This window comes from Ursus americanus, chromosome 25 (genome assembly GCF_024610735.1).
Source record: "Ursus americanus isolate L20-20 chromosome 25, mUrsAme1.1.p, whole genome shotgun sequence".
Lineage (NCBI taxonomy): Eukaryota > Metazoa > Chordata > Mammalia > Carnivora > Ursidae > Ursus > Ursus americanus.
In genome coordinates, this window is record NC_142151.1 from 11,024,933 (window position 1) to 11,037,399 (window position 12,467).

The window sequence follows — 12,467 nt, forward strand, 5'->3', positions numbered from 1 at the left end:
ATATAAATAATTCTGGGGAAAAGCTAAGTACGTAAGTACTATTTGCAACTATTCATATGTGTGTGAGTGTGTGAATGGTAATTTGAGCCAATTGTGTGTGTGTATATATATATACATAAATATATATAATTTGTCTTGCTTGGGTCACATGTCTACCCATCAAACCAACCACTTTTTACCAAAACATAAAGTTCAGATCTGGATCTGTGGTCGTCTGTGTTGCTATGAGGGAAGGGATTCAGGGTGCCTGGAAAATAGATAAATAGAGTCCCTCAAAGACAAGAGGACATAATTTCCAAGTAAAAATAGATCAAACCCAGATGCTGAAAGGATATAATCAATACTTGTCTGTTAGGTTGTTTCTCTAGTCAAACACAAACTAAACTAGAAGATGAAAAAATAATGCAGCAAAGCACATTTATATGTAAAATTTAGGTATTTTTTTTAAGGCTGAGGTAAAATCCATATTTAAACAGCCAAAATTCTGAGGTACTGATGTCAAAAATTGTCTACAATTTTTCTTCAATAAAAAGAATTTTAAAAAAATTCTTTTATTTCTAAGAAAAATCTTTTATTTTAACATACTTTTTAGTTATTGCTACAGTCGTTGCAGGGTTACCTGGTTCCTGTCTCACGGAGTTGAAGAATCTCTGGGACGTAAAAGGGTGAGGTGAAGTGAAAGTTTGTTAAGCGAAGGTGAGAGCAGAAAGGAAAGAGAAAAGCTCTCTAGAGAGGGGTCCCGAATGGGTTGCCACTGTGTGTCGCGGGCAGTCTTTTATTGAGAACTGACTGGGAAGATTGTGGCCTTGAAATTCTTGTGCCGTCTTGGTTTGATCAAGGACTACTGACAACATCCTTAATGGCTCACTTCTCTGAGGTCTGGTCATTGTCTATGATTACAACCTAGCTGTCAAAACAAAACAAAACAAAACAAAACAAAACATAAAACACAAAAACAAAACAAAAAAACCTCCCTAACATCTAGTGCCAACCTTATCTCTGGTTTTGTCCACCTCAGCATTTCTCCACATTTGGAATTTGTGTGAACCTGGTCAAGTAGCCCTCTGTGTGAGTCTAGTCAGGGGAGTCAAGGGCCTCCTCTCTCCTCCTGCCTATACATTAACCCTTTCCTTACTCACAGTTATTACTTAGAAAGGAACAAAATGAAACTTTGTGACATTTGCAAATGATCAACCAGGTTTGTACATTGAGTTCATGAATTAAAATATTTTTAAATTCTATTTTTCTGAATTAAAATTGAAAAATATCATGCAAGAATTGAGTCAAAGACATGTGTTTATGTTTTCAAAGGAGTTATTGGCCTCCTTTAAAGTACCTACATTTTTTTGTATTTATGGAGAGTTATCTGATTTAGGGAGGGTAGGTTTTTTGATTATTCCACTCTAAATTACCCGATTGAATGATGAAGCCAATTGCTTAGGGAAAAATCAAACTTAGAATATTACTCCTCCAAAAAAAACAATTATAAAAGACTTGAGAATCTAGGAAATAGATCAGAAACTCATGACTTGTCATCATTACCAAATGAACCCAGCAAGAATTTAGAAGTTCTTTGTATCATACCAATATAAATTGCCTTTACTCAGTACCGTGAAAGTTCGAGGGTTGAGATTAAAAGCAGTGCCTAGTGTCTACGAGTTTTTCACTTGGTTGTTAGTCTAATAGTCAAGAGGCGGCTGATTTTTCTATAATCTTGGTTTATGCTCTCTCTGATTATGAGGTAATTCATTCAATGTAGAGCAAACATCCAGAATGTTGAACAAAACTTTCCAAGTCCTTATTTGGCGCACACCTGCTGGTCTTACTGGTAGTCTACCGCCTCCTGCTGGTGCAGCCTAGAAGCCTCCTTGGGTCTTTCATGACTTGCATTTCTCCACCTACAAACCAAGCACCAGCACCTGCAATGCGTAATCATAGAGGCTCTGGATGGGAAACGACCAAGACATCTGTCTTCCCAAGCTAGAAATAGAAGACATTCTCTCCCGGTGTGGCTTTTTAAAAATAGATGTTTGGTCTTCCAGAAACTACTTACTTTGACCCTTAAAATAGAGATTTACCTTGTCAGCTCGCTGATCTATTAAGGGACAATTTCCCATTGCAGGGGCTGGGCAGAGAAACTGGGAGATTAGGTCCACCTGTGCTGTGGACTGTTCTACCATCCATCTCTGTGCCAAAACTGGAACATTAGCCTTAATCTTCCTGTCCTCTCTCAGACTGTGTCCCCTGATTTTACAGATGGACTTTTCCTCAGAGTATTTGAATTTTTAAGTTTATTATCATTATTATTATTATATCACAATTGGTTTCACAATCATCTACACAATTCTTTTAGGAATTTTTTTTTTAATGATTTTTTATTATATTATGTTAGTCACCATACAGTACATCCCCGGTTTCCGATGTAAGGCTCGATGATTCATTAGTTGTGTATAACACCCAGTGCACCATGCAATACGTGCTCTCCTTACTACCTTACTACCCATCACCGGTCTATCCCATTCCCCCACCCCCCTCCCCTCTGAAGTCCTCAGTTTGTTTCTCATAGTCCATAGTCTCTCATGTTTCATTCCCCCTTCTGATTACCCCCCTTTCTTTATCCCTTTCTTCCCCTACTGATCATCCTAGTTCTTATGTTCCATAGATGAGAGAAATCATATGATAGTTGTCTTTCTCTGCTTGACTTATTTCACTTAGCATTATCTCCTCCAGTGCTGTCCATGTTGTAGCAAATGTTGAGAACTCGTTCTTTCTGATAGCTGAGTAATATTCCATTGTATATATGGACCACAACTTCTTAATCCAGTCATCTGTAGAAGGGCATCTCGGCTCCTTCCACGATTTAGCTATTGCGGACATTGCTGCTATGAACATTGGGGTGCATATGGCCCTTCTCTTCACTACGTCTGTATCTTTGGGGTAAATACCCAGTAGTGCAATGGCTGGATCATAGGGTAGCTCAATTTTTAACTTTTTAAGGGACCTCCACACTGTTTTCCAGAGTGGCTGTACCAACTTGCATTCCCACCAACAATGTAGGAGGGATCCCCTTTCTCCACATCCTCTCCAACAAATGTTGTTTCTTGCCTTGTCTATTTTTGCCATTCTAACTGGCGTAAGGTGGTATCTCAGTGTGGTTTTGATTTGAATTTCCTTGATGGCTAATGATTTTGAACATTTTTTCATGTGTCTGTTACCCATTTGTATGTCTTCATTGGAAAAGTGTCTGTTCATATCTTCTGCCCATTTTTTGATTTGTTTATTTGTTTCTCGTGTATTGAGTTTGAGAAGTTCTTTGTAGATCTTGGATACCAGTCCTTTATCTGTAGTGTCATTTGCAAATATATTCTCCCATTCCGTGGGCTGCCTCTTAGTTTTTCTGACTGTTTCCTTGGCTGTGCAGAAACTTTTAATCTTGATGAAGTCCCATAAATTCATTTTATCTTTTGTTTCTCTTGCCTTTGGGGATGTGTCATGAAAAAGATTGCTTTGGCCGATGTCGTAGAGGTTGTTGCCTATGTTCTCCTCTAGAATTTTGATAGATTCCTGTCTCACATTGAGGTCTTTCATCCATTTGGAGTTTATTTTTGTGTATGGTGTGAGATAGTGGTCAAGTTTCATTCTTTTGCATGTAGCTGTCCAATTTTCCCAGCACCATTTATTGAAGAGACTGCCTTTTTCCCACCAGATGTTTTTTCCTGCTTTATCAAATATTAGTTGCCCAAAGAGCCGAGGGTCCATTTCTGGGCTCTCTATTCTGTTCCATTGGTCTATGTGTCTGTTTTTGTGCCAGTACCATGCTGTCTTTGTGATCACAGCTTTGTAGTACAGCTCGAAATCCGGCATTGTGATGCCCCCAGCTTTGTTTTTCCTTTTCAACAGTTCCTTGGAGATTCGGGGCCTTTTCTGTTTCCATACAAATTTAAGGACTGTTTGTTCCAGTTCTTTGAAAAATGTCCTTGGTATTTTGATCGGGATAGCATTGAAAGTGTAGATTGCTCTGGGTAGCATGGACATTTTAACTATGTTAATTCTTCCGATCCATGAGCATGGAATATCTTTCCATCTTTTTATGTCTTCCTCAATGTCTTTCAAGAGTGATTTATAGTTTCTAGAATATAGGTCCTTTACGTCTCTGGTTAAGTTAATTCCAAGGTAACGTATGGTTTTTGGTGCTATTGTAAATGGGATGGATTCCCTAATTTCTCTTTCTTCGGTCTCGTTATTCGTGTATAGAAATGCAACTGATTTCTGAGCATTGATTTTGTATCCTGCCACGTTACTGAATTGCTCTATAACTTCTAATAATTTGGGAGTGGCTTCTTTTGGGTTTTCCATATAGAGTATCATGTCATCTGCAAAGAGAGACATTTTGACTTCTTCTTTGCCAATTTGAATACCTTTGATCCCTTTTTGTCGTCTGATTGCTGTTGCAAGGACTTCTAGTACTATGTTGAATAATAGTGGCGAGAGTGGGCATCCTTGTCGAGTTCCTGATCTTAAGGGAAAGGCTTCCAGCTTTTCTCCATTGAGAATAATATTTGCAGTAGGCTTTTCATAGATGGCTTTTATGAGATTGAGAAATGTACCTTCTATTCCTACACTCTGAAGGGTTTTAATCAGGAAAGGATGCTGTATTTTGTCAAATGCTTTTTCGGCATCGATTGAGAGGATCATATGGTTCCTGAGTCTTTTCTTGTTGATATGATGTATCACGCTGATTGATTTGCGAATATTGAACCACGCTTGCATCCCAGGTATGAATCCCACTTGATCGTGATGGATAATCCTTTTAATGTACTGTTGGATTCTATTAGCAAGTATCTTGTTGAGGATTTTGGCGTCCATATTCATTAGGGAAATCGGTCTGTAATTCTCCTTTTTGAGGGGGTCTTTGCCTGGTTTGGGGATCAAGGTAATATTGGCCTCATAGAATGAGTTTGGTAGCTTTCCTTCTGTTTCTATTTTTTGAAATAGCTTTAGGAGAATAGGTATTATTTCTTCTTTGAATGTTTGGTAGAATTCCCCAGGAAAACCGTCCGGGCCTGGAGTTTTGTTATTTGGAAGGTTGTTTATCACTGACTCAATCTCTTCATAATTAATTGGCCTGTTTAAGGAATCAATTTCTTCCGGTTTCAATCTTGGTAGTTTATAGGTTTCCAGGAAGGATTCCATCTCTTCCAGATTGCTTAGTTTATTGGCATATAGCTGTTGATAAAAATTTCTAATAATCCTTCCAATTTCAATGGTGCTCGTCGTGACCTCTCCTTTTTCATTCATAATTTTAATAATCTGGGTCCTTTCTCTTTTCTTTTGGATAAGTCTTGCCAGTGGTCTGTCAATTTTATTGATTCTCTCAAAGAACCAGCTTCTAGTCCTGTTGATCTGCTCTACTGTACTTCTGGTTTCTGCTTGATTGATTTCAGCTCTAATTTTGGTCAACTGCTTCCTCGTGCGTGGATTAGGCCTGTCCCTCTGTTCCTGTTCCAGCTTCTTGAGGTGAGAATATAAAAACTGCATTTTAGATTTTTCTATTCTTTTGAGTGAGGCTTGGATGGCTATGTATTTCCTCCTTAGGACTGCCTTTGCAGTATCCCATAGGTTTTGGACTGTTGTATTTTCATTCTCATTGGTCTCCATAAATTGTTTAATTTGATTTTTGATTTCCTGGTTTATCGAGTCATTCCTGAGCAGGATGGTTCTTAGTCTCCAAGTGTTTGAGTTTCTTCCAAATTTTTCCTTGTGGTTGAGTTCCAATTTCAGAGCATTGTGGTCTGAGAATATGCAGGGGATAATTTCAATCTTTTGGTATCAGTTGAGACCTGTTTTGTGTCCCAGAACATGGTCTATTCTTGAGAATGTTCCATGGGCATTAGAATAGAATGAGTATTCTTTGGTTCTGGGGTGTAGTGTTCTATATATATCTATGAGGTCCAACTCGTCGAGTATGGCATTCAAAGCCTTTGATTCTTTGCTTAGTTTTTGCCAGGGTGTTCTGTCTGTTTCTGATAGTGGAGTGTTGAGGTCCCCTACTATTAATGTATTTTCATTTATATGTCTCTTTATTCTGGATAAGAGTTGGCTTGTGTATCTTGCTGCTCCCCTGTTGGGGGCATATATATTTATAATTGTCATATCCACTTGTTGAATACTTCCCTTAAGAATAATATAGTGCCCTTCTGCATCTCTAACTATAGTCTGTAGTTTAAAATCCAATTTATCTGATATGAGAATTGCTACCCCAGCTTTCTTTTGAGGACCATTTGCGTGAAAGATGGTACTCCATCCCCTTATTCTCAGTCTGAATGCATCTTTGGGTTTGAAATGAGTCTCTTGTAGACAGCAAATGGATGGGTCATTTCTTTTTATCCAATCTGCAACCCTGTGGCGCTTTATGGGATGGTTCAAACCATTTACATTAAGACTGATTACTGATAGATATGATTTTAATGTTGCCATGTTGCCAGTAAAGTCTTTTTTTGTATTGGCTGTGTCTTTCTGTTCTGTATCACTCTTGGGGCCTTTTTACTTTTATAGAACCCCCCGTAATATCTCCTGTAGGGCTGGTTTCGTAGTTACAAAATTGGTTAGTGACTGGCGATTCTGAAATGTCTTTATTTCTCCATCAATTCTGAATGACAGTCTTGCTGGATAAAGGATCCTTGGCTGCATGTTTTTCTCTGAAAGAGCTTTAAATATGCTCCCCCAACCCTTTCTCTCATTCCAGGTCTGTGTAGACAGGTCTGACGTAATTCTGATGCTTTTGCCTTGGTACGTGAGAAATTTCTTTGCCCTGGCCACTTTCAATACTGTATCCTTGCATCTAATATTTGCGAAATGCACTATGACGTGATGTGGCGTAGGTTTGTCGTGGTTGAGCTTGGGAGGGGTCCTCTCTGCCTCTTGGACACGAATGTTTGTTTCCCTTGCTAGATTAGGAAAGTTTTCAGCTACAATTTGTTCAAATATCTCTTCTAGACCTCTGTTTTTCTCCACCCCCTCGGGGATGCCGATGATTCTAACATTGGATCATTTCGTTGAGTCAGTAATCTCCCGTAACCTACATTCGTGGGCGTGGATTTTTTTAAGACCATCTTCTATTTTCATTTTTTCCTCTATTAACCCATCCTCCAATTCACTAACCCGTTCCTCTGCTTCTGCGACCCTGGCCGTCAGAGTCTCTAGTTTTGACTGCATTTGGCTCATAGAATTTTTAATTTCTGTCAGATTCGCTCTCATTTCTGTCCTTAGGGATTCTATATTCTCAGTAACCTTTTCGTTTATACTTTTTTCAATTCTACTCATCATTTTGACCATCGTTACTCTGAATTCCATTTCTGATAATTTGGTTACATCCATATCCATTAGTTCTGTGGCAGAGGCCACAGTCTCACTGTCTTTTCTTTGCTGGGGGGGGCTTCTCCTTCTTGTCATTCTGATGAAGAGAGGTTGCGGGGTTTCCAAAGCCCAAATTATTGACTGGGTCCCAGGCCGTGCCCCTTGTTTTATAGGGATCTTAGGGATGTGGGCTTCTTCTTTAAAGATTTTATTTATTTATGTGGCAGCCAACCAGCGAGAGAGGGAACAGAAGCAGGGGAGTGGGAGAGGAAGAAGCAGGCTCCCAGCGGAGGAGCCCGATGAGGGACTCCTTTCCGGAACGCCGGGATCACACCCTAAGCCGAAGGCAGGCGCTCAATGACTGCGCCACCCCGGCGCCTCGGGTTGTGGGCTTCTTGATTTTTCAGCCTGCCTTCTGGGGGAGGGGCCTGCCGCGCCGATACTCAGGCAACCCTGTTTGGGTAGAGTCTCCGTGTCCCCTGCGAGGGGGGATGGGGATGGGCACTCCCTGAGCCGGTATTTCCAGGCTTTTGTTCTCTGGCGGCTTTCCCTGGTGGTTTGCTGTGCCTCTTCTGAGAGTCAGAGCAGCAGCGGCCAAATTTCAGCCTCTGTCACAGAACAGAGGGATTGCGGCCCTTTCTCTACTAATGTTCTGACCACTTTAACTCTGTTACTGTTGGTGCTGCTCAACCCTGCAGCGTCCCGGGATGTGCGCCCCACACCCGGCGTCCCAGCCCTCACTTCCAGGGCTGGCGCGTCTCTGTCCTTTGTGTTTCTAACGCCGCCAGCCGCCAGCCGTCCCGCGCGCTCCCGGATCTCCCGGTCTCAGTCTGGATCCAGTGAGCGCACCGGGATTCCGGGGTTCCGCGAGATGCCTGGTGGCACGCACCGGGCTCACGGTCTCAGTCTGCTGTTTTGCGGGTGCCGTCCGCGAGCCCCGCCCGCTCTCCCGTGCAAGTGGCTACCGCTTCCCGGCGCCCGAACGCGGCGGCTCCCTCCCCCTTCCGTTTATCTTCCGATATCTGTGCACAGTTTCATGGCTCCCCGCTTCGTACCTCAATACTCAGCGCTGGAGATGTTCATTTGTAGAGATCCAGATGCGTCTTCCTGCGTCTCAGGCTGGTTCCGTGGTTGTTTAGGCTGGTCTGGTACCTATCCAGCTCGACTCGGGGGACCGGCTGAAAACGGTGTCTCCTACTCCTCCGCCATCTTAACTCCTCCTCTTTTAGGAATTTTAAGAAAATGTTCGCAGTCCAAACAGATCTAGGAAGCATGATGATTAGCTACAGACTATATTTTATTACTTGTACAGATTTGACTTATACCCATAAATGAAGTTACATGTGAGTATACAAATGGAAAATGCATCCCAACCTGAAGAAGTAATTAGAACATGAAGAAAACACAGAGCATCTTCTGGGTGAATACACCCAAAGCTGCATTATCAATCCTTCTTCAGTATTTCCACATATAGCACTCACCAGATACCTCTAGTATTACACCTATGACAGTGTCTTATGGACAGCTAAGCAACTGAAAGGTCACACACCACTCTCACCTCAAACGTTGAACCTGAATGTTGAGAAAATAATTTCTCTCTCTATATATATATTTATTATAGACAGTGATTAGAGGAAAATCCCCTAGAGAAATACCAAGTTCTTCTGGTCCTCAAAATAGTCACAAATATCCTTTCATGTCAAATTTTCTCCTGAGTCTTTGGGTAGCCACAAAACAAGCAGTAATTTAGAGGTGGCCATTTAATTAGTCCAATTGCTTCAAGATCACTAGGCCCCATGACTATGAAAGCTGAAAGAAGATCATAGGTTGTTTATACAGAATAAAATTAGAAATGAACTGCTGGGCCATGGAAAATGGCTTAATGTGTGAACCAGTGTGTTTCGACCTCAGTGGGTTCTACGTTTAATCCTAGTCTTTGTAGATTATTGAAAATCATGCTAAGATTTTAAGAGTACTGAGGGGAGATGCACTTTATTACATTTATATTTTATACATCTTGAAGGAGAGAGAAAAAAACATGTTATTACTTCGTTACTTGTTCAGCAAGACTAACATACCCGAGGAATGAAGCGTTGCATTTGCTTTGGGATCGCCTTGCTAAATTTGACCATCTCTTCAATTCTCTGCTTCACATTGAATTTTCAATTTTAAAAGTTAATTGTGTCTTCTTCCTGTCCTGTTTTACTATCATTATACCTGCCCTGAGGAAAAGAGCATTAATAACATGTCCTTCACATCTTTCTCCACATATAAACAAACGTATACAGGCATGATTACACATGAACTGCTCAGGATCCAGCCTCGATTATACCATCAACCCTAGCTTCAGATCACAGTCACAATGCCCACTGTCCCAAAGCCATGAAATCATCACCAATGGGACTAGCTCACTTGCTCTTTTAATATATGATGGAGGATTGGCTATTTTACCAACACAGTAGCCCTGCACCAACATAACGGTCATTAGAATGGTCTCAGTCCAGTGGTTTTCAACCTTAGCTGAAAATTAGAATCATAATGCTAGCTTAAAATTTTTTCAATAACCTAACCACACCCTCGATCAATTAAATCAGATTCTTAAGAGGTGGGATAATCTCAGGCATCAGCGTTTCCTCAAGGCTCCTCAGTATAATTTCAGTGTACAGCTGATTTGAAAACTATTTCCACAAAGTCAGATGGATCGAATTGCAAATTACCTCTCTACCCTGACCACCCCAACCAACCTCCTCATTAAGGAGTTGTTGGACAAGGTTACAAAAATGAAATAGCTGAGGTTTATAATTACTTTTGTCCCAATTTGACCTTCTCTGAGTTAATTTGGTCTACACAAACCAAACTAATTTTGCTAACGTTGCAGAAAGAGCCATCGACTGAGATGACGGATGTGTTAACTAAACTTATTGTGGGCATCGTTTCACAATAAATACATGCATCAAATCATTGTGTTTTATGACTTAAACTTATACAACGTTGTATGTCAATTATAACTCAATGAAGCTGGAAAAAAATAAAATAAAATAAAAATAAATAATTTTTTTAAGGGCAAAAAGAAAGAGCCTTCAATTTGAGGATGGTTCCACCACCTTTGCCTCTGAACATACTTGCTCAAGGAAGCTAATATTGAGGTCATTTATCCAAATATTGTCAAATACCCAGGCTGAGTTAAGTATCGCCAACGGACTTTGTGAAACTTGGAGTGTCTGCGGTCCTGCCGTCCAGTCACTGAGTCTACAGATCTGAGATGTGGCCCAGGAATCTGTCCTTTTAAGGGGGACTACCTGTATAAATCTTACGTGAAGACAAGTTTGGAAACCACATAACTCTTCAATGAGGGAAGGATGGTTATCCAAAATAAATACAAAACACGGCCTTTCCCCAGGAATTTTGACAGTACATTTGTTCTGTGCACGTGTGTGTGTGTGTGCACGTGTGTATGTAAGTGTGTGTGTGATATCTCCTAGAAATTTTGTGTAAGAGGGAGAGAAAGAACTTCCTGTCAAATGCCATGTCTTATAAGCCAAGGTACCAGAAAGCAATGGGGGATAAATTATTCCAGCAAAGAGGTTAGTGAGTCCTCAAGACCTTTGGGTTTACTCAGCCTCTGTAAAGGCTGCCAGGGATGACATCACGATGGCAGGAAGGCAGGGAGACGTCTATGAGCAATCAGATCTGATCAAATTCCAGAGCCACTCAGGTCAGAAACAGAAATGTTCTCTTTTACTGAGTGTGAAAGTCAGAGTGTGCATGAGAGAAGAATGAAAAGATACAAGATACCAGGGGAAAAAATGTAACCTCTTTATAGGAACAAAATAACCAATGGAGATATTTTAACTATTAATAGCAGATCTTTCTATGGTTAGAAATAGAAGAACAAAAGAAGAAATGATCTTTCCCATGGGAATAAAGAAAACCCAAATGTGTGGGAGTCAGGTGCAGAATTATTGACCTTTAATGAATAATTTTATCTTTGTTGAAAATGACAATGACAGTAAGCTACTAAAGAAATGAAGGAATATAGTTGCTTTTTTAATCTGTGTATATGTAACTTGTATTTCGGTCCTGTATGATAATTAGTAAAGGCTGTTTACTTGAACTATGATGAAATTATTGTCTATGTTTTAAAATTTGTGTTTAAATATATTTTGCTTATAATTTTCACCAAATTTTCACATTCCTTTGTTCTAGACTTTTAGTTAGTGCATATATAAAATGTCATTAGCTCACAATTTTACTTCTTTAGAGAGTAACAGGCTGCTGGATGTCTGTATGGTGATGTTCTTTTAAAGAACTGTCAAAATATTCTGAAATGCACCTAGCTGAGAACTTGGATCATATCAGTTGGCCCAGTAAATTCTACATCTCTGATTTAGACAAATCAGTATTACAGGTGGGTTTACTGTTTTCTTTAACCTATACATAGCTATACAATTATATGAAGAGCAAATAAAAACAATCTCCTTCATCAATATTCTTTTTTTTTTTAAGATTTTATTTATTTATTTGACAGAGAGAGAGACAGCCAGCGAGAGAGGGAACACAAGCAGGGGGAGTGGGAGAGGAAGAAGCAGGCTCCCAGCAGAGAAGCCTGATGTGGGGCTCGATCCCAGAACGCTGGGATCACGCCCTGAGCCGAAGGCAGATGCTTAACGACTGCGCCACCCAGGTGCCCCACCTTCACCAATCTTCTTAAACCAGTGATTTTGTCCCAGAAAAACTCTCAAGCTCTAGATGTACAAGGTTTGGCATCCAAAGCTCAGGGACACTGACTTACTATGCTAAAGGAAAGTTCTTAAAAATAAAATATAATGGTTCTACTATAGTCAAGAAATTTTTTAGGATTTTTCTAAAGGAAATAACATTTATGGAAAGATTATAAATTTCTATTAATAATGTCCAGATTACCCAAACAATAATCTCAAGATTGCTTAGTCTAAATAAATGAGATGTAAATATTAAATGATGTGCTATTTCTTTTTTTTTTAAAGATTTTATTTATTTATTCGACAGAGATAGAGACGGCCAGCGAGAGAGGGAACACAAGCAGGGGGAGTGGGAGAGGAAGAAGCAGGCTCCTAGCGGAGGAACCTGAT